The sequence below is a fragment of the Dipodomys spectabilis genome, unplaced genomic scaffold, assembly GCF_019054845.1.
Source record: "Dipodomys spectabilis isolate Male_0828 unplaced genomic scaffold, ASM1905484v1 ptg000410l, whole genome shotgun sequence".
Taxonomy (NCBI): domain Eukaryota; kingdom Metazoa; phylum Chordata; class Mammalia; order Rodentia; family Heteromyidae; genus Dipodomys; species Dipodomys spectabilis.
Genome location: NW_024871087.1, coordinates 29,466 through 56,345, shown reverse-complemented (window position 1 = coordinate 56,345; position 26,880 = coordinate 29,466). Strand labels below are relative to the sequence as shown.

At 39.9% G+C, this 26,880-nt stretch overlaps 1 pseudogene; it reads right to left on the bottom strand.

Moving 5' to 3' along the window:
* Positions 1–22,603: 22,603 nt before the first annotated feature.
* On the bottom strand, positions 22,604–22,700 carry LOC122096992 (annotated as a pseudogene).
* Positions 22,701–26,880: the final 4,180 nt, after the last annotated feature.

Sequence of the window (26,880 nt, the reverse complement as noted above, 5' to 3'; positions counted from 1 at the left end):
CAGTGCTGGGATATGAACTCAGGTCTGGGTAGCTCTGTTGCATTGTGTAGGAAGGGGAAGCTCACCATCCTTGAAGACGAGAATGTCAGGCCTGGTCCAGGGCCTGATTTAACACCCCAGCACTAGACAAAATAGCAAGCTCACCTTTTTTAAGCATAGTACCTGTCTTTACCTACAGGTGTGGTATGCATCTTGCATTCAGTGTAGTTATTCTTTTTATTTTGTGTCTTATTCATGGATGTTATTTTGTATTTTATTGAGTATGGTGACAGATATAACTGTGCTGAAATGGATGACAACTTGTACCCATATCTATAGAGTTGCTGATATAGCATTCTCCATCCTTGATGAGACCCAGGACATTCACAGGACAGGAAAAAATGTGCAACCTTGGGTTTCTCACATCAGAATGAATCTTTTGGCAGTGCAGGAATTCGAACTCAAGGCCTAGCAGGCCCAATTGTTGAATGGGTCCTGGTGAGCACAGCAGCCTGTGAGCCACTAAGGAGATAGGCCATTCCTGGGGCCTGAGATGGAGTCCTGGTGGGAGCCAATATAGCCATAAATTCATAATTAAACAGAAGATCTATATTTCCAAATATGGGTGGGCATCATCTTGGGCTCGATGTAGTCACTCTCTTTATTTTGTGTCTTATTCATGGCTGTATTGTGTATTTTCTTGAGTATAGAATGACAGATATAATGCTGGTGACCTGGATGACAACCTATTCCCATGAGCATAGAGTTGTCCATATATTTTCCATCCTAGGTGAGACCGAGAACTTGCACAGCATAGGAAAACAGGTGCAACAACTGGCTTCTCACATCAGGGTGAGTTTTTGGCAGTGCTGGGAATCGAACTCAGAGCCTAGGAGGCCCAAATGCCCAATGGATCCACGTAATCACACCAGACTGTGAGCCGCTAAGGAGCTGGGCCGTTCCCAGTAACTGAGATTGAGCCCCAGGGAGGCCAAAATATTCCTCAATGCATCATTTAAACATGGGATATGTATCCACATCCATGAGACGACTGCATCGTGCATCGAGTGTAGTTATTCTCTTTATTTCGTGTGCTATTCATGTATGTATTGTGTATTTTCTTGAGTATATGATGACAGATATAACTGGACTGACATGGATAACAACTTATTTCCATGGCCACAGGGTGGCCCACGCATTCTCCATCATAGCTGAGACCCAGGTCTTGCACAGGAAAGGAAAACAGGTGCAATAATTGACTTCTGACATGAAGATGAATCTTTTGGCAGGGGTGGGATCAGAACTCAGATTCTATCAGGTCCAATTGGTAAATGGTTCCACATGAGCAAACCAGCCTGTGAGCCACGAAGGAGCTAGGCCATTCCCAGGACCTAAGATTGAGCCCCCCCCCCACGGGGGAAGAGTGGGGGGCACAATAGTCATCCGTTCATAAGCTGAGGGTAGAATACAAATAAGTACATATTTGTATAGAGTAGTAGAGATGGTGACCTGTGATGGAATCCAATCTACCGAGTGACTACTGATTCTTGGATCTTTCCTGATGGCTCCATTTCATGACTGTGATGATTATTGTCATGCTGCATCAACTCTTCTTTACAAATAATCTATACCCCATACCTATAATTTCCTACTCACATAATGCAATAACTACTCAGTCAACGATGGGATCGATAGCATTCCATGACCCTTTCTAGGACCAGACACCAGTATCTCAGGATCTTCCGACATTCCCTCCTCATAGTAGGACTGAATTCAAGCCTCAGGCCTGGAAAAGATACTCCTTATATACATTTTAAATATAGGATTTATACTTCTATACAGATGTTCAGTCCATACTGTGTTTGTTGTGGTTATTCATTTTATTTCTTGTTCTATTCATTTATTTACCATTTATTTTATTGACTCTGATGACACCTATACCATTCATTATATTGTTTACATCCTATCACATAGCATCTAGATTTTAGATGTGTTCTCCATCATGCCTGGCAGTGCAAGGATCTGAACTCAGGGGCTAGCATGCCCAATTCATAAATGAGTGAGTTTGAGCATGGCAGCCTCTAGCCAATGAAGCTGTCAGGTGGTTTCCAGGCACTGAGATTGACTCCCATGTTTGGCCAAAACAGCGATACATGAATAGGCAGACAGTGGTATACAAATAAATACATATTGGTAAAGAGTGCCAGCCCTCTATCTATGATTGAATGACACCTACTACATTCCTACCAACTCCTAGGTATTTATTATACCACCACGGAAGGAATATTATTCTTTTCATGCTTAATAAACTATTAATTAAGATCAATCAGCATTCTAGGATTATTGCATCCAATTTTAGATTAGACAGATGCATGAACTTCTCTTTCAATCAGCATTCCTATTTATAGGAATGAGTCTCTTGTGATCTCCTGCCATTGGTGTCAGGACTGGGATTTGAACCCAGGGCCTATGTTGACACTGATAGCCCACCAGCCATCAGCAATGGCAGGTCAGGTCCACTTTGCAGCCTTGTCATTCAGACCCAGGATGGTCACTGTGCAAAGAGAACAATTGAAAAAACCCAGCCCTCTGCAGCTCGCCACTTTTTGTGCTTTCCAGCTTTTTTTTCTTCCTGAAAGCCCTCTGGGCATAAGATCTCACGATTGGCTCTGTGTCTGGAGACTGCACTCCAGCCTAGGGAGATCCAAGCTGAGGCAGAGTTTCCACGATCTGAGATCAAGCCCCATGGTTGCCCCCCAAAAAGAATAAATAAACAAATTAATTAATTAAGTAAGTTAGTAACTAAATTAAAAAAATAAAGCTTCCTGGTTTGAAATTTCTACTAGTTTTCTTTCCTAGTGTGGGATTTGAACTCAGGATCCTAGTAAATCTGTAGTAATGTCAGGGAAGAGTTGCCACTACTTGAGTTCAAATCCCATGCCAAACAAAAATGAAAAACTAAGTCACTGAGTTAGGGGAAAATAGTTGTGGAGATGGGAGGGAAGGAATGGTAGGCTGAAAACAAACGAGGAATCAACAATGTTCAATAGGAAATAAACTCATTACCTTGCTCTTGTAACTGTATCCCCAATGTACAACATTTTTACAATAAAAAAGTACAAAACACAGAAACAATATAGTTCTCCGACAAGCACTTTGGAGGTAAAGGAAGGTTGTGTGAATAGCTGTAAAAAATTCTGCACTGTCTTTTTTTAATGTTCAGTAGGGAACTGAATAAACATAGATACTTCCATTAAAAAAATTGGAACTGGGGCAAGTATTTCTGCCATTGCTATGATTTGAGCACACTGTCCAGGTAACTCTTTTGCCCCATGGGTGAAGGCGAAGCTCATTGTCCTTGAGGAAAAGAAATTCATGCTAGAATTCCCAGGACCTGAATGAAGGTTCTGCAATGGAAAAAGTATTTCTATGCATGTGTAATGTATTATATATAATTACATATGTATGTTAATTTCATATTACGATTTTTATTATTGATTTTGTATTTTATTTTTGTTTTACTCATTTATTGATTATTGTATTTATTATAAACACAATATTTATTACATTTTGCACATCTATTATAAAATTATACACAATAATTTGGGACATTGACTCATTTTTCATTACTATTTTATTAAGTGTTGAAACAATACATAATTAAATGGAAGCATTTGTCACAGTATTCACATGTTTAGAGTCTCTCCCAAGTATGTTTATCTTCCTATTGGGATTTATTTAGATGATTTATGGTCAGAAGCCTTTTCTTGAGGATACGAAAGTGAGGGATAAAATTGTAAGGGTGGAGATAGAAATGTGGCTTAGTGGTAAAGAGCTCGCTCAGCATGCATGAATGCCAGGGATTGAAACCTCAGTGCTACATACTCAAAAAAAGCCAGAAGCTGTGGAGTGGCTCAAGTGGCTATCCTTGAGAAAAAGAAGTTCAGAGACAGTACCCAGGCTCTAAGATCAAGCCCCAGGACTATCAAAAACAATAGGCCAGATGCCAGTGCTCACACCTGGAAACTTAGATTCTCAGGAAGCTGATTCTCAGGAAGCTGAGTTCAAAGTCTAGGCAAGGAAAGCCTGTTAGACTCTTATCTCCAGTGAAGCACAAAAAGACCCTGTGTGGTGCTGCGGCTCAAGTGGTAGAGTGTTCGCCATGAGCTTATGGGCTCAGGGACAGTGCCCAGACTTGAGTTAGAGACAAACAATTGGAAAAAAGTGAGGATTAATCAAAGTACTTTTCCTATTTGTTAATTAAGAGAACATTCTTTGGGAAATCAACACTGATTTACACCAGAATAGGAGTCAGAGCTCAAGGTTCAAGTGTAGGACATCCATATTCCCTGCCTCTCAGACTCTAGCATTGTAACTTTGTGTCCTACATGGTTCTGAAAGGTCCAATGTTGAAAGGTTTAATATGCTCCCAAAGCCCTTTGTGATAAGCAGTTGATTTGTATTGTCAATGTTATTACAATTCTGAACCTAGCAGAGCACCAGTAGCTCAGGCCCGTTGCCCTAGTTTAGGAGGATGAGGTTTCAGGATCACAGGGTGAAGCCAGCCAGGGCAGAAAAGTCTATGACACTCAGACTTCCATTTCTAAAAGGTCAGATGTTCTAGAGCTTCCTGTGTTTCCCATGGTACTTAGACTCTAAATATTCTTAGAGTTCTTGAGCTATAGAATCAAGAAACATTATTGACCCATCATGGGTTCAAATGAAGTTCTCAGGATCCAAGCCCTAGCCATGTTAGCAGGAAGAACTCCAGTGTAACACTGTAATTAAGGCAGAAAACAATTTCAAAAGCCAGGCTAGATGCAGAGACCAGGCCTACAGGATTAGGAGGCAGAATGTACACATTCAACAGGGAAGTGAGCTGCAAAACCACTTCAATCATTCCAGACACAGCCACCAATGGGGGGAAACCTGAAACATTTGTTAGAGTTACACTATTGTCAAGCTTTTCTTAGCCTCTTCAAACAATGACTAATTAACCTTCCTCCCTCAGGTGAAGGGAGCCTCAGGCTATCTTTAGGTTAACAATAGAGAGCCAGTTTAGTGGGGGACATAGTAACAGAGTAGAAAAACACTGCTCTCTGGACTTCGTGAGTGTGTTTTTCACTCTCCATCTGTCAGATTTGAAGGCCCTTCTTCTACCTCTGCCAGTCCTTTCTCCTTCCTTCATTCTCCACATCATTAATGCAAATCCCCAATCCAGGGAGAGGCAGGGCCCTTTCTTTTCTGTTTCCATGCCTCTGAGTTAGAACCGAGCTCTGCCCTTTTGACTCTGGGGCCCTTTGCTGCCTGAGAAGTGGGAAACAGACAGTCTTCCTGCCCTGTAGTTTTGTGAAGGCAATGCTGGTGCCCTGGCATGCTGCAGAAGGCCTCATGACTGGGAATTGTTCCCTTCTTTCCCAGATTCATCTATCATCTCCTATCTATCTCTTATCTATGTATCTATCTATGTATCTATGTATCAATGTATGTATGTATGTATGTACGTACGTACGTACGTACGTATGTATGTATATATGTATCTATCTATCTACCCACACACCTACCTAGGTATCTCTTTGCCAGTTCATGGGTGGAACTCAAGGCCAGGAAACTCTCTTTAGCACTCTACTACTTGAGCCACAGCACCAATTCTGTCTTTGTGTGTGTGTGTGTGTGTGTGTGTGTGTGTGTGTGTGTGTGTGTGTGTGTGTGCTACCAAGGAATCATACCCAGGGCTTCTTGCAGGCTAGGCAAGCACTCTCTCACTAATCCACATTCCCAGCCCCCTCATCTTTTCCTTAATGGTAGTTTTTACATAAGTATGCTGCCATTTTACATCCCCAAGTTTAATTTTCTGAATACTGGTTACTTCTATGAAACCTGACCTTCTCTTCCCCTGCCTGATTTGTGACTATTCTTGCATTGACCCCATAATAAAATGTAAATAAAGGCTGCTGAGAGCTTCAGTGTGCTTCATATAAGGACACAGGCCTGGAACCCTGGAAGAGAAAAGCCATCAGCCTGAAATGAAGGCAATGATGCAGTATGCGCAAGGAGCATATCTGAAAAATAAACCAGTAAATAAAAGGAGAAGAATTGCATATGGTCTGTTTGTACTCAGGGAAGTAATATACACACATAACTAGGTAGGACACTGATACATAAACTTGGCCTTCTCTTTTTGAAAAAATTTTGTGCCTATCCCAGGACTTGAACACAGGGCCCACTGCATTCCTCAGCTGTTTTTCCCAAGGCTGAGGCTTTACCACCACCACAGATCCACTTCCAGCCATCTGTTCATTAATTGGACATAACTGCCTCCCAGGATTTCCTGCCTGGTCTAGCCTCTGTCTCCTGCTCAGCTTTCTCTCTCAAAGCTAGAGCTCTATCCTCTGGGCCACTGCTTCACTTCTAGTTTTCTGGTGTTTTAAGAGATAAGAGTCAGACAGACTTCCTGCTCAGGCTGACTTTGAACGGCAATCACCCAAAGAGTCTTCAAGCGGCTTTCCTCAGGGATTCACCGAGGAGCCCCTCCACACAAACCCTTAATCTAAATTTCAAGAGGCACTAGAGAAAAAGAGATACAAGAAGATGCTTCTAGAGTGTTCTAGATACATAAGGTTGGAGACACACAACACTCATAATCATTAGATCATTTTCTAGGCAAAAGGAGCAATGCAGACAGTATGGGGATCGCTCTAGCTTTCAGTCCTCTCATCCTGAGTAGGAAAATTCACTGCAGCTCAATGCTAATTGACAGTACTGGCATGTCCTGTGGACATTTGCTCCCAAATCCTGTGACACTCATTTGTCACGTTTGGCTACAAACCTGTGACCAGATGAGAAGATGAAGAGAGAAAATCCTTCCTAGAGAAAGCAGCTATGATGAATATTGGGTAGTTAACCTATAAATTCAAACCATTGGAATGACCCTGTTAAGAAGTCAGATTTTCCAGATTAAAAAGTGAAGAAGAAAAGAAAGAATGTACCAGTGGCTTCTCACTTTAAAACCAGCTCCTCAGGAGTCTGAGATGTAGAGAACCTGAGTTTGAATCCAGTCAGCATAGGAAAGTTCATGACACTACTATTTCTAAGAGATCACAGAAAGGTTAATGCACTACCCTTGAGCAAAAGGAGCTCAGAGACAATGCTTAGGATCATAGCTCAACCCCAGGACCTGACCACTCAAAAAGAGCATGTACCTCCATGTCTTTGGGTATGTATGGATGTATTCCTATAGGTGAAGCTCCAGAGTAGTTATGATGAATGGCACCAAGCTAGGAAATTTGTATTCAATAAAATGATCTCGTAACAGAGACTGCTTTCATGACAGTGTACAATCCAGGGCTTCCATCACTGTTCCTAGGGTAGACTGAGGGTTTCTCTGCATCCCAGGCCTGCTGGAAGAAGTCTTTCTCATTGAATGGACAGGCAGACAAAAGCCCTCACTCCTGTACAGCTGTGTAACAAACAACTCCATCTGGGTCAGATAGTGAGGATGATTTTGGGCAGGCTCTGAAGGTCAGGAGAAAACGGTCTCTTTGTACCCCAAACTATCTCTCTCCCCAATGCTCGGGGAGAGCACTGACAGGGAGCCTTCATTTGTGCCACCTCCTATGGCAGGCCAAGTCCTGTGCACTTATCCTGCCTTTGTGAGACTATATTCCGGTGTTCAGATACAGTGTTCAATAACATTCCGGAGTCCTTCTTGCAGAAAACTAGGGCACTGAACCTCAAGAAATGTTTCAGTGACGGCGATGATGGTCCTATGATTCCTCTCTAGCATTCTGGAAGCCTGGGAAATCCAAGCACAAATCTGATATCAAAGCTTCCTGTCATCAAGGGCTGGTGAATCTCATCAGGTTTTGAAACCTTTGATCTCTCCTAGTTGAGCCCTGGGTGGCTAGGCATTGGATTTGAAAACAAGCCTGGGGTGCTGACCATGAGCTCAGTACAGAAGCCCGTTGTTTTACCATTTTGTGTAACAGCATCAATTCTAGTCTGTGTGTGTGTGTGTGTGTGTGTGTGTGTGTGTGTGTGTGTGTGTGCGTACGTGCACATGCACACAGACTCATACACCATTCCTTGAGGTTGAAGTGAGGACCTGAGCACTGTACCTGAGCACTATAACTAGTTTCTCTTGTACAAGGATAGCCCTCTCCCACTTGAGCCAGAGCTACTTCAGGCTTTTTTTTTAGTGATGTCCTGAGAAATCAAACCCAGGGTTACATATATGAAAAACACTTTACTCCTAAGGCACATTCTCAGCCCTTTACTTCAGGTTTGTTAGTTTGTTTCTGTCTTTTTGTTGTTGTTATTGTAGGAGTTGACATCTGGGCCTGGGTGCTGTCCCTGAGCTCTTTAGCTCAAGTCTTGTGTTTTACCACTTGAGCCAAAACGCCATTTCAGTTTTTCTGGTGGTCCATCAGAGCTAAGTGTCTCAAGGACTTTCTAGCTCAGGCTAGCTTTTAACCATGATCCTTGTATCTTATCCTCCTGAGTAGTTAGTATGACAGGCATGAGCAACAAACACCCAACTTCAACTTCAGATTTCTTAGTGGTCAATTGGAGAAAATAGGCTCATGGTACCTTTTGTGCCTGGGATAGTTTGGAACCCAGATCCTCAAATCTCAGCTTCCTGAGAAGGCGGGATGACAACCTCAGCTATAGACCCCTAGGCTGTGAACTCTGCTGCAAGGTGATCCTTGGATCCACTTGGTGGAGTGCTAACCATGAGCCAAGAGGTAAGGGGCAGCACCCAGGCCCCTAGTTCGAGGTTCATGACTGAGAAAAAACAAAACAAAACAATTGTCTGCAGGAGACAACTCATTACTCTTCAGAAATATATAATTTTTTTCCTGCCATGGGGACATATCTGAGAGTTAATATTCTTGTCTGCATAATCATCTCAGTTGTAGAACTCTTACAAGGACCTGATGAAAGAATGCACCCTGTGAAGGACACAGTACATGGCACTCTTTGCATGACTCAGCACACAGCATTCTGTGAAAGACTCAGCGCCCAGCACCCTATGAAGGACTCAGCACATAGCTCTATTCAACAAGCTGTCATTAGAATTGTAGTGACAATTCTTCCCCCTATGTCATTTTTTCCATTTATGAGATCCTATTACATAGCATATAGATTTGCATCTGAATTATACATTCTACCTAACACTGAGCACTTTCAAAGAAAAAGAAAATGTGTGTCACACTCAGCTTCTAAACTCCACAATTACATTTTTGGCAGTGCTGGGATCTAAACTCAGGGCCTAGAAGGTTCAATTCATGAATGAGTGATGGTCAGCATAGCAACCTATAGCCAATTCAGCTGCCAGGCCTTTCCTAGGCCCTGAGATAGAGCCCCAGATGCTGACCCCCATATCGCACTTAGTATAGTTATTCATTTTATTTTTGCTTTATTCATTTATTTACCATTTATTTTATTGATGGTTATTACACATGAAATATTTATTACATAGGATATAGATTTGCCTATGTATGGACTTTCACAGAAAAGGAAAACATGAGTCACCATGGACTTCTTACTACACGATTCAATTTTTGTCAGTGCTGGCATCTGAACTCACAGCCTACAAGGCTGAGTGTCAGCATGCCAGCCTGGAGCATATTTAGCTGACAGTCATTTCCAGCACCTGAGATCGAGCCCCACGGATGGACAAAATAAGAACAGATTGACAAGCAGATAGTATTACAAAATAAAATATAGATCTTTATAGAGTGCCAGAGATGTCTATACATTCTTCAGTTATATTGACCACATTTCTACCAATTCTTGGATATTTAGTATACTTCCATATAATTAATATTATTCTTTTCATACATAATGAATTATTAATTAAATCATCCACTGTCTGGAAACTATTGCATCCATGTAATAATATTCTTTGAATGTTTAAAAAAACTCACTAATATCCATTGGCCTCCTAAAATCACTCTGTCTAATTGTATAGTAGTATCCAGAAACAACCAATTCCACCTTGCCATTCATAATCTTCCATCGGTATTCCTATGAATAGGAATGAGACTCTTAAGATCTCCCTCCATTGGTAGAGGACAGGAAGGGGCTTCCAACACAGGGCCTATGTTGCCGTGTTGGCCTATGGCTTTCCTGGTAGCCCGCCAGCCTTCAGTGAACCCAGGTTACCGACATTTTTCAAATGTGTCATTCACACACAGGATGGTCACCTTGCAAAGCAAACAAATGTAAAACTGGCAACCATCTGCAAGTTGCCTTTTTTTTTTTCCTATGTCGCATTATTATTTTTTTCCTGTCAGCCTCTGGGGCCCAGAAACCCAAGTTCGGCTGTGGGTCCAGTGGCTGCACCCGAGCCTAGAATGATCAAAGCTGAGGCAGAATTGCCAAGACCTGAGTTCAAGCTCTGTGCTTGACAAAATAAAAATAAATAAATAGGTACATATATTCATACATTAAAAATAGTTAAAATATTATGAGGCTCCTTGGCTTGAAATTCATGCCCTTTATTCTGCCAGGCCTGGGAATTGAACTCAGGGTCTGGGTAAATCTGCAGCACTATGGGGGATAGGGAAGTTCACCGTGCTGGAAGACAAGAAATCCAGGCCTGTTCCTAGGGCCTGAATTCAATTCCTAGCACTTAAAAGAATAATATACATATACATTTTTAACAGATGGTTTATATTTACATACACATATTTACTGCATATTAAGGTTAGTGTATTCATTTTATTTTGTGTTTTATTAATTTTTTTATGTATTTTAGTGAGCATGATTATATATACCATTTTTTGCATCCTATTACATAAGACAAAAATTTCCCTATGTATTCTAGATCATTCCTGAGACCCAGGACTTTCATTGATAAGGAAAACAAGTGGGACAATTATTTTGTCCACCAGGATTAAGTTTTTGGCAGTTCTGTGACTTGAACTCATGAATTCACTTCATGAATGGTTAAATGTTAGCAGAGTAGTCTGATGCAAGTGAAGTTGGCAGGCAAAATTGAGGACCTGAGATCAAGCCCTAGGAATGGCCAATATATAAACAGATAGATGTTTAGATTGCAGTGTGTGTGTGTGCATTTTTGTGTGTATTTACATATGTATATACATCCATAAATATATACAGACAGATATACATTTATGTAGATTCTAGTGTATAACCCTATATAAAGAGTGATGTCTATATCTTATTTTTAATATATTCTTTTACTACCAATTATTCAGTCTAAAATTATGCCTCTATTAATTAATCACGGTAGAACAGTTAATGAAGAATTAATCAATGACCTATATTTATTACATACAATCTTATACTAGAATGACTAACTAATTAGTAATTCAATTAGTACATTTCAAACATTTTATTAGTGTTCCAATACATAGGAACAAGTTTCCTAGATCTTCGGCAGTGTGTAGGTGCAGTCCCAGGATCGAACTCAGGGCCTACATATCTGGGTTGGACTCAGGCTTTACTGATACCCCTCCAGCTTTTGTCATGCAAGGTCACATACAATTAAAAGACTAGTCATTGAGACCAAGGAGGGTAACAGTGCTGAGGAAACAAATGTAAAACTGTTGTGTGAAACTTCCTGGGTTTTTCCTCCTCCATTTTTGTTGGTTTGATGTACTTTTGCCAGTGCTGGGAGTTGAACTCGGGTCCTAGGTTCCCTGGATCATATGTGGGTATAGAAGCTGCATCCCAGGCTATCATAATCATGGTTTAAGACACAATAAAATGGTTCATTGAGTAAAAGGAGCTCAGGGAAAATGTCTAGGCTAACAGTTCAAGCCTCAGAACCTGCTACAAAAAAGCCATTAACTCCATGTGTCTGAGTATGTATGCATGCATTTGTATCAGTGAACATCCAGAGGTTCTATGAAGAAAGGCACCCAGCTAGGAAATTTGCTTTGAATAGAATGGTTTCATAGCACAGACAGTGCTTTCTAAACAGTGCATATTCCGGGGTTACCCTCAATGTTCCCAGAGTAGCCTGAGGGGTTCTCCATACCCAAGGCTGCTGGAGGAACTCTGCTTCATTGTTGGAACAGGCAGACAAAAGGCCTCACTCCTGTACAGCTGTGTAACAAACAATTCATCCAGGCCAATTACTGAGAATGAGTGTGGGCAAGCTCTGAAGGTCAGGAGAAAAAGGCCTCTTTTTAACCCAAGCTCTCTCTCTCCCCAGTGCTCTGTTTTGACAGGAAAACTTCATTTGTGCCACATCCCAGGGCAGGCCAAGTTCCCTGCACTCATCCTGTCTTTATAAGACTATGTTTCAATGTTGAAACAAACTGCTACCATTAATTCAAGAGTGCTCCTGGTAGTCAATTAGGGAGCTATACCTAATGAAATGATTCATTATTGGCAACGATGCCTCCGTGTGTGTGTGTGTGTGTGTGTGTGTGCATATACCAGTCCTGGTGCTTGAACTCAGGACCTAACCACTGTATCTGAGTTTCTCCTGTACAAGGACAGCACTCTACTACTTGAGCCACAGTGCCACAGTGCCATTTCAGGGATGTGGAACATTTCTATGGATGTGGTACTGAGGATTCAAACCCAGGGTTTCACACATGCAAAGCAGTCTACCCCTAGGAAAAATTCCCAGCACTCCACTTCAGGTTTCTTTCTTTCTTTTCTTGTAAGTTGGAGGAGTTGAAGTTTGGGCCTGGGTGCTATCTCTCATCTCTTCAGCTCAAATCTAGCGCTCTAGCACTTGAGCTACAGGGCCCCTTCAGGCTTTCTGGTGGTTTTAGGAGATAACCATCTCAAGGAATTTCCTGCCCAGGCTGGCTTTGGACCATGATCTGAAGTTGCTTTGAACCAAGATCTTCAGCTTCCTGAGCAGACAGGATGATAGACCTCAGCTAAAGACACCTAAGCCCTGACACTTTGCTGCAAGGAGGTCCTTGGCTCAGCATGGTAGAACTTTAGCCATAAGCCCAAGAAGGAATTCAGCACCTAGGCTGTGAGTTCAAGGTTCATGATGGTGAAAATTAAACCAAAACAATTGTCTGCAGGAGACGTCACTAGAGCTAAATATATACATAAATTTGGCCCTGCCTTGGGGACATATCTGAGCCTCAACTTACTCATCTGCACAATCATCTTACTTGTGTAGCTCTTATAAGGACCAGATGAAAGAATACAACTCGTGAAGGACTCAGCACATAGCACCCTGTGAATGACTCAGCACACAGTACCCCATGAATGATCCAGCACCCTGTGAAAGACTCAGGACCGAGCACCCCAGGAAGGTTTCATCACATAGCTGTATAGTATAAACTGTCTTTAGATTTAAGGTGCTTTCATCAGTATCACCACTCTTTCACATACACATCACAAACCACACAATTAACATCTTACGGTTTAGAGGGGTGTTTTTTTTGTGGGGAGTATCATCAGCCTCGGGGATTTCACTCATAGTTTGGAGGTACTGTCCGAGGATCTTTTCCTCAAGGCTAGAGCTCTACCATTTTGAGGCACAGCTCAGAGTCTCGCAGACTTCCTGTCAGGGCTGAGTTTTCAACCCACCAGTGTCTGATATCATCCCCCAAGCAGCAAGGGGTGAGCCAGCATCATCTGGTTCCATGGTGCTGGGTTGCAGCTGTTGACCTCTGGCTAAGTCATGTTAGGTGGCATCCATCGGCTTCAGACTCGCAGCTTGCTCTGTGATGAGGTATTTGAAATCCTGGCCTTCTATACTTGCAGTCAGAATATTCTAACTTGTTTTTGGTGCCAGTCCTGGGGCCTGAGTAAGGGCCTAAACACAATCCTTAAGCTTTCATGCTCAACAGCAGTGCTCCACTTCTTGAATGACAGCACTACTTGCTGTTAATTCTGTGCATGTGATATTGTGGAATGGATCCCAGGGCTTCATACATACTAGGCGAGCACTCTACCACAGAGCCCCAGGAATGTCAAGTGTAGAAATAGATATGTAGATTGTTACACACACACACACACACACACACACACACACACACACACACACATATATACACATACATATATAAGTATATATATATATATGTATGTATAAAACAAGACAGGTATGTCTGTATATTAATTAATTATATATACTATATTACTACGAATTATCAATAAATTATTCCTTCCTTTATTTAAGTATTATGGTTGAATACATAATAAAGTATTAATTGAAAATTAGTCAATATACTATAATTATTGTGTATAATTTTATAATATAATCATACACTACTAATGTAATTATTACTTTGCAACATTCCATTTGTATGGATATATATCAAAATGCATTTCTTAGGATCTCCTGCCATTCATAGGTGGCAGTCTTGGGATTCACACCCAGGCCTAGGTTGCTGATTTTGGCTATGGCTTCCCTGATAGCCCACCAAACTTCAGCAGGGCAAGGTCACGTACACTTTCCAGGCCCTGTCATTTAGAACCAAAATGGTTGCAATGCAAAGAAAAAAAAAACATATAAAACTGCCTTCTGGAACTTCCCAGTTTTATCCTTCTCCTTTGTTTTCAGTTTGGGGGCCAGAACTCTGGGTCTGGGTGCTGTCCCTCAACTCTTCAGCTCAAGGCTATCACCCTACCAGTTGAGCCATAAGACTACTTCCAGGTTTTTCTGCTTATATGGTGCTGAGGAATCTAACCCAGGGCCTTATATATGCAAGGCAAGCACTGTTTACTGAGCAAACTTCCTAGCACTTCTACTTTTTTTTTTTGATGGTCCCAATGTTTGAACTCAGGTCCTAGGATCTCAGGATGGGCTGTGGGTCCAGAAGCTGCACAGCAGCCTAGGATGATCAGAACTGAAACAGAGTTGCACGAGCTGAGTTCAAGCCCCAGGCATGGCCAAAAAAAAATATTAAGGCCCTGGCTTGGAATTTGCACTGTTTTTCTGGCAGGCCTGGGATTTGAACTCAGGGTCTGGGTAACTCTGTGGTACTATGGGGGAGAGTAAGCTCACCGTCATTGAAGACAAGAATTTCAGCAAGAATTTTAGGGCCCAATTTCAAGCCCCAGTACTGAAAAAAATAATATCTATATATGAGATCTATTTACGTGCATGGGTTCAATACTTATGACATTTATTACCCTTGTTTTTATTTTATTTAGTGATAATACATATATAGCATCTATTTCATTTATTATATCTTATCACATGGATCTATTTGCATATAGATTATACATCATACTGAGACCCAGAACTTTCACAGACAAGGAAAAAAATGTGTCAAAATTGGCTTCTGACACCACATATAAAATTTTGGCCATGCTGGGATTTGAACTCACAGCCCACAATGCCCAATTCATGAAAGGGTCAGTTGTAGAACAAAAGCCTTTGGCAAACTGAGCTTCCAGCCAGTTCTGAGGACCTGGGAACAAGCCATAGTAGTGGCTGATAGAGAGAGATAGAGATAGAGATATATCTCTATCTATCTATCTATATTTCTACAGAGATATAGATATATCTCTATCTATCTATCTATATCTCTACAGAGATATAGATACATATCTCTACAGATATATAGATAGATAGAGAGACAGACAGACAGACAGATAGATAGATAGATAGATAGATAGATAGATAGATAGATAGATAGATAGATAGATAGATGGATAGCTCTAGATACATGAAACAAGAGAGAGATGTCTGTATACTATGAAATTGCATATACGATATTACTACTGATTACTGGGAATTAAATTATTCCTTCCTTTTTTAAGGATCATGATTGAATACATAATAAAGTATTAATTGAAAATTAGTCATTGTATTATAAATGTTGTGAATAATTTTATAATATAATCAAACACTAACTACTAATTTACTTGTTACTTTTATAACATTCCATTTGTATAGATGTACATGGGAATGGGTTTTTAGAATCTCTGCCATTCAATAGTGGCAATCCCAGGATTCGACCTCCAGACCTAAGTTGCCAGTTTTGGCTATGGCTTCTTTAATAGTCTGCCAAACATCAGCAATGCAAAGTCATGTACTCTTTCTTGCCTTGTCATTTACATCCAGGATGGTCACAATACAAAGGGAAAAAAAAAGTAAAAAACCACCTCTTGAACTTCTCAGTTTTATGCTTCTCCTTTGTTTTGCCAGCCTCAAGATTTGAACTAGGGTCCTAGGATCCAAGGGTGGGCTGTGGCAGAGATGCCAAGACCTGAATGCAAGCCCTGTGCTTGGCCAAAAAAATAATAATTATTATAAGGCCCTGATTTGGAATTTGCACCATTTTTCTGGCAGGCCTTTTATTTGAACTGAGGGTCTGGATAACTCTGTGACACTGTGGGTGAAGGGGAAAAGCTCACTGTCCTTGAAGACAAGAAATTCAGACTAGTTCCCAGGGCCTGAAATGAAGCCCAGCACTGGAAAAAGTAATACTAATATATGAGATCTATTTTCATGCATGGGTTTACTGCATATGATCTTTATTACCCTTGTTTATTTAGTATTATTACCCATATAATAGTTCTTTTATTACATCATATCACATAGGATATATTTGCATATGGATTATACATCATACTGAGACCCAGGACTTTCACAGAAAAGGAAAAAAAAAGTGTCAAATTGGCTTCCTCCCACAATGGGGCCCAGGGGGAAGATTAGCTCGGCTTTTTACCAGGGACCCCATCCATTTCCTGTGGCTGGAATCTTATTTTTAACAGCTCCTGACCCTCTGCATTCCTTTGCATATAGAAGGCAGGGCAAACGCAGGGAAGAACGCTTGTTTGACCCATTGCAACAATGAGAAGTATAAGTTGTCATGTTTAAAACGAACTTTACAACTTTGGTGCGGGGGAGGGGGGGGAAGGTTGGGTGGGGGGCTGAGGGGAGGCTGGGAAGTGATGGGAAGGGGAAACAAAGAAGGAGGCTACAATGCTTGGTAAGAAATGTACTCATTATCTTGCCCATGTAATTTTAACCCCTCTGTACAGTATTTTCACAATAAAAAGAAAAGAAAAGCTTCTAGCACAATGCCACCAGTGGTTCAACCCCTGTAAATCTTAGCTACTCAGGAGACTGAGATAGAGATCTTATGTGAAGCCAGCTCAGGGGAGGAAAGTTAGTGAGACTCTTCTTGCCAATGAACTACTAAAAGCCAGAAATGGAGCTGTGGCTCAAGTGGTAAAGTGCTAACCTTGAGGGAAAATGTTAAGAGACCAGAGCCCAGACCCTGAGTTCAAGCCCCAGTAATGGCACAGAAAAAGTAAAGAAAAGCTTTCAGGAGCTCCTCCTTCACTGTGGTGAAAGACTAGTCCTCAGAAGACTGAGATGTGAGGACCACAGTTCAAAGCCAGCCCAAGCAGGAAAGTCCGAGAGACTCTGATCTCCAAGGAACCTCCATAAAACCAGAAGTGGCTCTTTAGCTCAAGTGGTAAGCTGAAGAGCTTAGGGACAACGCCCAGTCCCAGAGTTCAAGCCCCATGACCAACCCCTGGCCTACTAGTACCTCTGTGGCTCTAGGCAGAGTACTTTCCAGTGGGCCCCTAAGGGTCTCCCAGTGTCTAGGTGTCCTACGCGGCTTGAGAGCAGCCTGTTTGGAGGCCATTGTCTACAAAGCAAGACATAATACCAGAGAAGGGTGGAGCCATGGGGCATGGAGATAATTAGAATGACATCTGTCATGCATGTAATGTGGATCTGAGCAGTAAATTGACGTCTCAGACCACAGTTCTGAGCCAGGCGGGGCAGAAGCTGCAAGATTTCATACCAGGTAATGCCCATTCATGCAGGTATCACAAGAGTGTGAATTTGTCAGGCACACCTTGGGCAAGTGTTGAGTTGGGCTCATGAAAGACTTGTAGGCTCAGGAATCCACAGCCGGCTGGCTGATGCTTGTAGCAGTAGCTGTCCCTGGAGTCCCAGGCCTCAGAGGCCTGCTTTTCTCACCAGTGCTCAGGGACACAGGAAGGTCTGCAATCGTCAGCTGACTACAAATGAGCATCCATAGTGCCCTCTCCTTGGTCCTGTGGCCCAGTGCACAAATGGAGGGACTGGTTCCATGGAACTTACTTCCATGGCCCAGACCCCTCAGCCCAAGAAGGATTTAGGGAGAAAACACTTGATATGCCTGTAGAGTTTACTGTGACAATGCCTCAGGACTGCCCCCAGTTCTAGCTCAGCTCATCATTACCACCTTCCTGTGTATGTTTGTGTGTGTGTGTGTGTGTGTGCGCGCGCGCACGTGTGTGCGTGCGTGTGCAAGCATAAGCACCTTGGTTCTAGGGCTTGATCTCAGGTCCTGGGCTCTGTCCCTCACATTTTTCATTCAGGGCTAGCACTCTTCCACTTAAGCCACAGCTTTTCTTCCAGCTTTTGGGGTGGTTATTTGCAGAAGAGAGTCTCACAATCTTTTCTAGCTGGGCTGCCTCTGAATGGCAATCCTCAGATCTCAGACTCCTGAGGAGCTAGGAGTATGAGAGCATGAGCTATTAGCATCTGGCCACACTTCCTTTCTTGGCTAAAACAGACTACCTCTTTCCAGCTGAGCACCCATCTACAGCTACCCCTCCTATCCCTGGCTTCAGATGAAACATAACCTCCTCCCCTGAGGAAAAAGAATGGGATCAGGTTTGAGTTTTATGTTCTTCACAGTCAGAGGCTGGTGGAAGCTGATGTGGAGGTCAGAGATCTAGGCCAGGGCAAGTAGACAGCTGTTAGAACAGAAGAGTGTAGGAAAAGATATCCATGCAGTTGGATGCCAGTGGCTCATGCCTATAATCCTAGCTACTCAAGGCTGAGACCTATGGATCAATCAAGATTCAAAGCTAGCCTGGGCAAACTCTTATCTCCAAAGAATCACGAAAAAGATGGGAAGCGGAGCTACCGTAGTTCAAGTAGTACAGCACCAACCTTGTGCAAACAAGCTAAAGATACCTAGGATAACACCTAGGTTCTGAGTTCAAGCCCTGGCAAACACACACACACACCTCCTCTGGAGGTGGACAAAGATATGGATAGCTGAACTTGGGCTCCAAAGGAAAAGTGGAATATTTAGGTCTCTGACAATTTAAGACTCATTATAGATCCTGATAGGGGGCTAAAGGCAAGGTTGCAATGGAGAAGCGGCACCATCTGAATTTAGGAATAGGCAGACAGGCACTCACCAAGTGGACAGAGAAAAATGAGGGAAAAATACACACACACACACACACACACACACACACACACACACACACACACACACACACCACACACACATACACACACCAACGGGTAGTCCAAGGCCTCAGCAGTCCTTGAGCACATGAATATTCCAACCCCCGGGAAGATGGCAATATTGGTCTCCGAACAACTGTAGACAAAACTCAGAGCCTCTCACACATCTGGAATGGCTCCTAACACAGCAGGGCATTTCCTACTGTACACACAGCTTTTTGCCAGAATTTGTTATTTTTTATTTCAGTTTTCTCAAGGCTAGCATTTTATTGCTTGTACCACAGCTCCATTTCTATCTTGTGCTGGTCACTTTCAAATCAGAATCTAATGGACTTTTTTTTCTTGGTCTGCTTTCAAACCACAATCCTCAGATTTCATCTTTCTGATTAACTAGGATTAAAGACATGAGCCATCAGTGTGGCTTCTACTTTTTCCTCTATAGTTATCTAATGCACATACTTAGATAGTAATGTAAAACTGAGAGTATAGAAGCAAGATGTACAGTGATGATACTGTCCTGTCAGAAATTCAAGTTAGTAATGTAAATTTCTTCATAAGACCATAAACAAAAAATACCATGATACAGTGTAAGAGAACTCACTATTGAACATATGAGCTTTAAGAGCTTTCTAATAGATCCATTATTTATTGTTACCTAACATTATTAAAACATATGAGGCATTAGTAAAATAGATGTCCTATGCATGACTACATAAATTCCTTGTTTTTTTAAAGACACTTGTTTTCATCTAAAAAAGTAGGTCTGTCTATTGTCTTCATGTGATTTTGATGATTGAAGGTGCTTAGTGAGAAGGTGAAAATGTATTAGTAGTCCTAAACTATCAATTCTCATTTTTTCTTCTTGGAGAATATAATGATCAAAGCAATAGTTCAGAATCAGCAAGCAATAGTTCAGAATGATGCTTCCACTGCAAGTGGATCACCAGTAAGAAATCCTCAATACCATTTTACGCAAAGTTTTGTCACAGATACAATCTGCCTGCCTTCTCTAGCTGCTTTACTAGCTTGGACCTATTTCTTCATTGTACAGGAAAAGTGTCATTCAACTGATTTCAGTCAGATCTGTTACTAGAATTACCAAGGATTTAGATTCTTGTCTGTAATTTGGTCAAAGCTATGTCTCTTTATGTAGGCTACTAAAAATGTATTTACTAATTTCAAGTAAATACATAAATTCTATTTCAATCTTTTTTAAAAAAAATACAATTTTGTTTGCTCTATCAATTGATCAGAGGCATGGATTTTGTGGCTAGCTAGGTCATTGCACATGTGTATCTCTCTTCCTTTCTCTATTTCATGGTGCTCATAGATAATATGATTGCTCCATAATTATCCTAATTTATTTTGCTTTTATATTTTTGGTTGTATCATTTCACTTTTTGCTCTGCCATTTTCCAAATCATTTATATAGAAGGCATTATTTCATATTTTCTCATTCCTAGAATAAGCTGCACATGAAGACATCACTGGTTCTCATTTTCAGTCTGTACCTTTGAATATGGAGGAACATCTTTCCTCTGTTCTCCATCAATTCCCTACTCTCCAGTTAGAATAATTTCGAATAGTAAAATTAGAAAAAGAGAATATAAATCATGGTGAAAAAATATGCAGAAAATTCACCGGATATTTCTGACCAGTTCAACCAATGTGAACTGTTAGGGAAATACATGGAAACCTCATTCCCACTGGCTCTCAAAGTCTCTGCTTAGTGAATTCTTAGAAAGATGAGGAACAAGATGAAAAAGTAAGGAATAGTATCAATTGCAAGACAAAAAATGGAGAAGGATCCAAGTAAATTTCTTCATTGGGCTACTGAAAATATTCAGCTTACTACAGTGCGGAAACTACTTTTCAAAAAGGCCACTCATGTGAATAATAGGGGATGATGATGAGTATACCCCACTTCATCTGGAAGCCGACAGTGGACGCTTAGACATTGTCCATGAGTTGGTGGCTCAAGTGGCAAATGCAATAACTGTAGATGGCTGGACACCCCTGCACAGTGTATATATGCAGAATAATACCAGACTGGCTTCTTTCTTACTTCATCATGATACAGATACCAATGCCCTAACTAAGGGCCTCTTGACCCCCTTACATCTTGCTGCTGAGAATTGAGATAGCAAAGATACACTGGATATCCTTCTGTTGAACCATTATATAAACCAGGCGTGAAGAACAACTTAGAAGAAACTGCATTTGAAATTGCCCAAAGGATAAGTATTTATCACTACCTCTATGAAGTTGTGGAAGGCTGTACAAATTGTTCTCTTAAGTCCTAATGGTCGGGTTAAGTTTCTTAAATTTCAAAAATGCAAGTCCATCCTTTGTGTCCATACAAAATATTTCCACAATCCAAATAAGGACAATATCTTTTTTTTTTTTTTCCTCGGTCATGGGGCTTGAACACTGGGCCTGGGCGCTATGCCTGTGCTCTTCAGCTCAAGGTGAGTGCTCTACCGCTTGTGCCACAGCTTCACTTCCAGTTTTCTAGTGGTTTATTGGAGATAAGAGTCTCACGGACTTTCCTTCCCGGGCTGGCTTTGAACCGTGAGCCTTAGATCTCAGCGTCCTGAGTAGCTAGGATTACAGGAGTGAGCCACCAGCGCCCGGCAACACCAATACTTACTGTAAAAATTCATGAATTCCGTGGAATTCTTCCAAGTGAATTGCCTGCATTGGATGTCAAAATGAATTCAAGAGTTTTTGTATACATGTATAATGATTTCTGCAGAGTTTGTGATTTTTTAATCAGAAATAATTTTAACGTATCTGTTGAAATGAGTAGTACAGAAACTAAAGTATTTCTTGTGGTTGTCTGAAAAAGAATATTTTAAAATATTCTATATTCTATGTTTGCATAATGTTCATAATTTATTTTATTCTTTCCTAGATATACTTTGAATTCTATATTATTTTATAATATATAGGTTCATTAATGTGTCCTTTCAGATTGTATTCCATATAGAAAGTTTTAGATTCCTTTTTTGCCTAGGTCCTAATATTATTTTTCTTTGGGATAAAATGACAATTTTGTCTAATTTCAAAAGTTTTGTAAAGTTTATGCTATGTAAACGCCTTTCTGAGGTGAAGATTTAATACACTAATGCCAAACTAAATTTAATTTAAAGGAATTACGTTTGTTGTTACTCTTGTTATTTTGTAATCAACTTTTTTTTTTTTTTTAGGTCTGGTCCTGGGGCCTGAACTCTGGGCCTGGGCGCTGTTCCTCAGCTCTTCAGCTCAAGGCTAGCGCTCTACCACTGAAGCCACAGCGCCACTTCCGGCTTTTTTCTTTTTGCTTATGTGGTGCTGAGGAATAGAACCCAGGGCCTTGAGCATGCAAGGCAAGCGCTCTACCACTGAGTCACCTTCCCAGCCCTGTAATCAACTTTTTAATAACTGTTTTTCATTTCTTGCATCTGAAGAATGAAAAATACGAAATACTTCACAAATTTTCATATCATCCTTGTGCAATTGCCATATTAATCTCTGTATTGTAATTTGGGAATACGTGCTGCTGAAGCATGCAGTATCTTCTAAATTTAAGTAGTTAGTGATGCAATCTTTATACAGGCTTATATCCGTGGGTGCCTACTTGGAACAAGGAAATCTTATTGTTCCTAACAATGCTATTATTTCCCTAAAATTCTGTGAATAGGGGAAAAATTACATGTTCAATCGATTGTTCACATTTGCAATTTTTTTTGTCAATGACAATTTTAAGTCTTTTTCATTTGGAATTTGATCATACTTTCAATAATTTATAGCTAGGTCCAAAGGTGATGGCTTTTTCAAGTACTTATTGATCCAACTGAATTAGGTTTGTGGAGCTAATGGATTCAAAGTAAGCCTTGCTTAAGAGCTACTTATAACATTCTGCAGCTGACATTTTCCCAAATGAGGTCTTACTGGCACAAATGTCTACCTGACCCTTTACTCTTCTCCCATGTAGGAACAGACCAATCAGAATATCTTACCCTGACAACATAGATTGTTTTACTTGAACAAAACTTAAATGTTACAAGGGATCATAGAGAGATGAACAGTTCAGTCAGAAGTGTTCAGACTAGAAGGTATTTTATCAAAATATAATTGTTTATTATATCTAACATTTCAAAAGTAGCTAAAGCCAAGAAGGTGAAAAAATTGATCATATGCGTGATTACTTAATGTCCTAGCCTGTCTACCATCCAACCAGGCAGGAACTTACACCACTGCATTTCTATCACGAAATATTTTCATAGTTGCAGGAGAAGTCCAGATGTTTCTCCTCATTATTAGGCCTTTAATTGGTAATGTTTTAATGGTAAAGCTTTAGGTCCAACTCTATCAAACACTGAGGTAGAGATAATGGAATAATACTTTAAAACAGAGTTGCCTTTGATACTGTAACCACAACAGAACAATGCAAAACATGTGTCTTTTTCTTATATTATATAGTTATATATTTTATATTTATATGCGTTGATTTTATATTTCACACAGTGAAACTTACTAGAATTAGTTGATAATTTCACTAATAAATTAATATTTATTTATTCCAATAAATAGAATAGGAATATAAATAATTAGGTTTAAAATGTATATTAGAATATATGAAGTATCAGAGCAATGTCTTTGGTATAAACTTGTGATACATTCTAACTGTTCTTGGTCTTCTGAATTCACATGGTAAAAAAAAACAATGTTGTTTTCCGCTAATCTAAAAGGGATTTTGCTCTGCTTCTCTGTTTATTGTTTTAACTCGCTGGTCCCAAACTGTTTTTCTCCATATTTCTGAAGCAATCCTACTAATTATGCCCAAATTTTGCTGATAAGGTGTCTAACAAATATTATTCTTCTGCATGATACAATGATTCCTAGGATCCCAGGTCCCAGATATCGGCATCATCAGATAACAGAGGCAAGACTTCTCACCAAGGCCCATGCAACATGCCAACACAAAGTATTTGAAGATCCATCTCAAGTTCTAATTTCCTATATTTAAGGGCCCCAATTCCTTGAGATGCAGGAATTAGCAGTAAGCAATTGTGAAATGCACGGCAACTTAAAATGAAAGATGAGATCACAAAATTTGAGAGTATGTATGACAATTCAAACATTCAACTTACAGCTGACCAGCCCATATGAGTGAACAAGTTCACAAAGTGTCATAAGATTATTTTTAATATCCCTCCCCTATGATTAATGAAAGATTTTAGTCCTGCATAAGTGAGCCAAAAAGTAGTTCCTGGAAGGATAGATCGATAATTGGTCTACCAAGGCCCAGAAAAATTTACTTAGAGTTCAAATGTAATTCAGAAAAATATTGAGAAGATCCTTAGTGCTTCAAAACACTGGGACTTCAGTACAACATATTTCAGTGGTATAAAAATGTCACTCTCAAACCAATGATGATCTACATTTAATATTCTGAAAATTATTCCTTTTCAAATTAACTTTTTAAAATCACATTCGCCAAAATAACATTTGACAAGTAGATGATACTTAGTGACATTACAAGTTTTTCAAGTGTAGGGAGCAAGTTACAATAGAGTTGAATTATTTACCCAGCACTAATGCCCAACACGTTCAACCATTCATTAAAGTGCAGAAATAGTACCACCCACAAATTGTGTTTTTCAGTAAGGGCCTTCCAGAAATGTGTTAGATAGATCAGCCTCCCAAATTTCAAACCCAAATATTAGCTAATAAAGTCAATGTCATCATTTAATAAGGTACATTTTAAAAAGTCACAAGTAGTTGTCTTATCATATGTAATAATATGTTTTCCCTATCTGTCTAACATAGGAAGAAATATGATTTATGTCTTGAATAAGGGTACTCATCAGAGATATGACAAACATAAAATCTGTCTTCTATTTCTATCATATTCCTCTATAGGAATAAATTTTAGTATTCTTTTTTTTCCAAAACTTATAGGTAGTAGAAAATATTATCCCATGTAAAATAAAACAATCACACCATTGTACAAAGCCATTTATAAGAACTGGTAGTTAGGAATATATTCTATGCCACTTTTTTTACTTTCTTTTTGACTAAAGATTAATCTTCCAAATGGATGAGAATAAAATCATGGTTAGGTGCTTCACGTCTCCTGTCTTGCAAATTTGAATGAATTATGGAAATATAAGCTGACATCAGTTCAAGCATATGCAGTATGGAAACTCCATGAAATGTACATAAACCTTTCAAAGTATTAATAGACAGTGTAACAGGATGACTATCAGGAAGTTGAAAACAGAAAGGAATTATAGTAAAGACATAGAATGAATGAAAAATGAACAAGGGGCAAGTACAGCTAGAATACTCAATCTACACATATGATAAAGGAAGTGGTAAATCTGAAATAAACCTTGGAGAAGGGGTTGGTTGAGAATGATGGAAGGAGTGACTCTGATCCAAGAGCATTGGACAATTAGATGGATATATTTAATTGTAACACTTGCACAACCTTTTGAAATTCAGTTTAAAAACACAACAAAAAACAAAAACACACAAAAATCACAACCAATCTGAAATCTCTAGAAAGTATGAATATGACCTCCACAAATTTTAAGTAGTTAATGAAGGAAGGGTCGTCATGGGAAAAGCAAACAAAGCTATACAAAGAGAGAAGTTTGGGATAGGGGAGAATTTTGAACAGATTTAAATAGATTGTCTAAGGTTATAAATCACCTACATCTGCTGCAAATATTATCTTTCTTCTATGAGTTCTCTGTCTGAACTGGGTAATCCAGTCGTGAGACACACTTGATAGCTTGTGAAGACAGTATGGAAGAAACAAGATCAAGAACCCATTACTCCACTGGAGAGAAAAAAATCCTCTATGTTTTCTCTAATCTCTCTTCACTACTCTTTCTTCATACTTTTAAGTCAATTGATTTTGAATTATATTTTTCCTTCTTTCTTCTGACAAAGTAATTGGTCAAAGTAATTCCTTAAATATTATTTGCCATTTTCTTCTTTCATGCTGTTTAATTGGCCAAGCAAGTCTATTAAACTTCCCTCTTGCATTTGGTTGCCCTGAAACTTAATGTAAAACTTTGTCTCCAGAAAACAGTCCAAGAAGCTGTGATCACAAATATTTGGCTGTATTTTTTCTTTTACCTTGAAAGTCTTCTTGTGTCTAAAGTGCCCACAAAAATAAGTAATCCATCACTTTTTGGTTCAATCCATTCTAACCTAAAAGATATATTTTGCTAAGAAGATGGTTAGAGGAAACTGAAAAATACTGCACTTTTATCTTCTATCTTAAGACTCTCCTTAGATACCATATCAGGAACAATGAAGTTATTCTATGCAAAATTATTTCAATAGATGATTTTTTTCTTGGTCTTGCATTTGTTCACCAAGATGTATGGAGGAGCGTAGAGTTAAATCACCTATATCTAGGAAGACAGTGTCTGTTACAAAAGGACAATGCTTCTATGTCCTGCTTCTATGTCCTCCTCTTAGCTCTTGCCTGATTTCCAATTAATCACAGCATTTTGGCTTCAAGTTTAGTGAAGCTGAAGGACTATATGGGCTCCACCACTGTTACACCTTCATGATTTCTCTTTTAAAACTATTTAAGTTGCTTCATTTAGATGTGGAATTTATTTTCATGTCTTCATTCAATCTGTTCTGCATTGTAGTGAGCCAAATAGGCTCTGTAAAATCACTATTGGTAGTAAAATTACTAACACAATTTAGTGCTGGGAAGT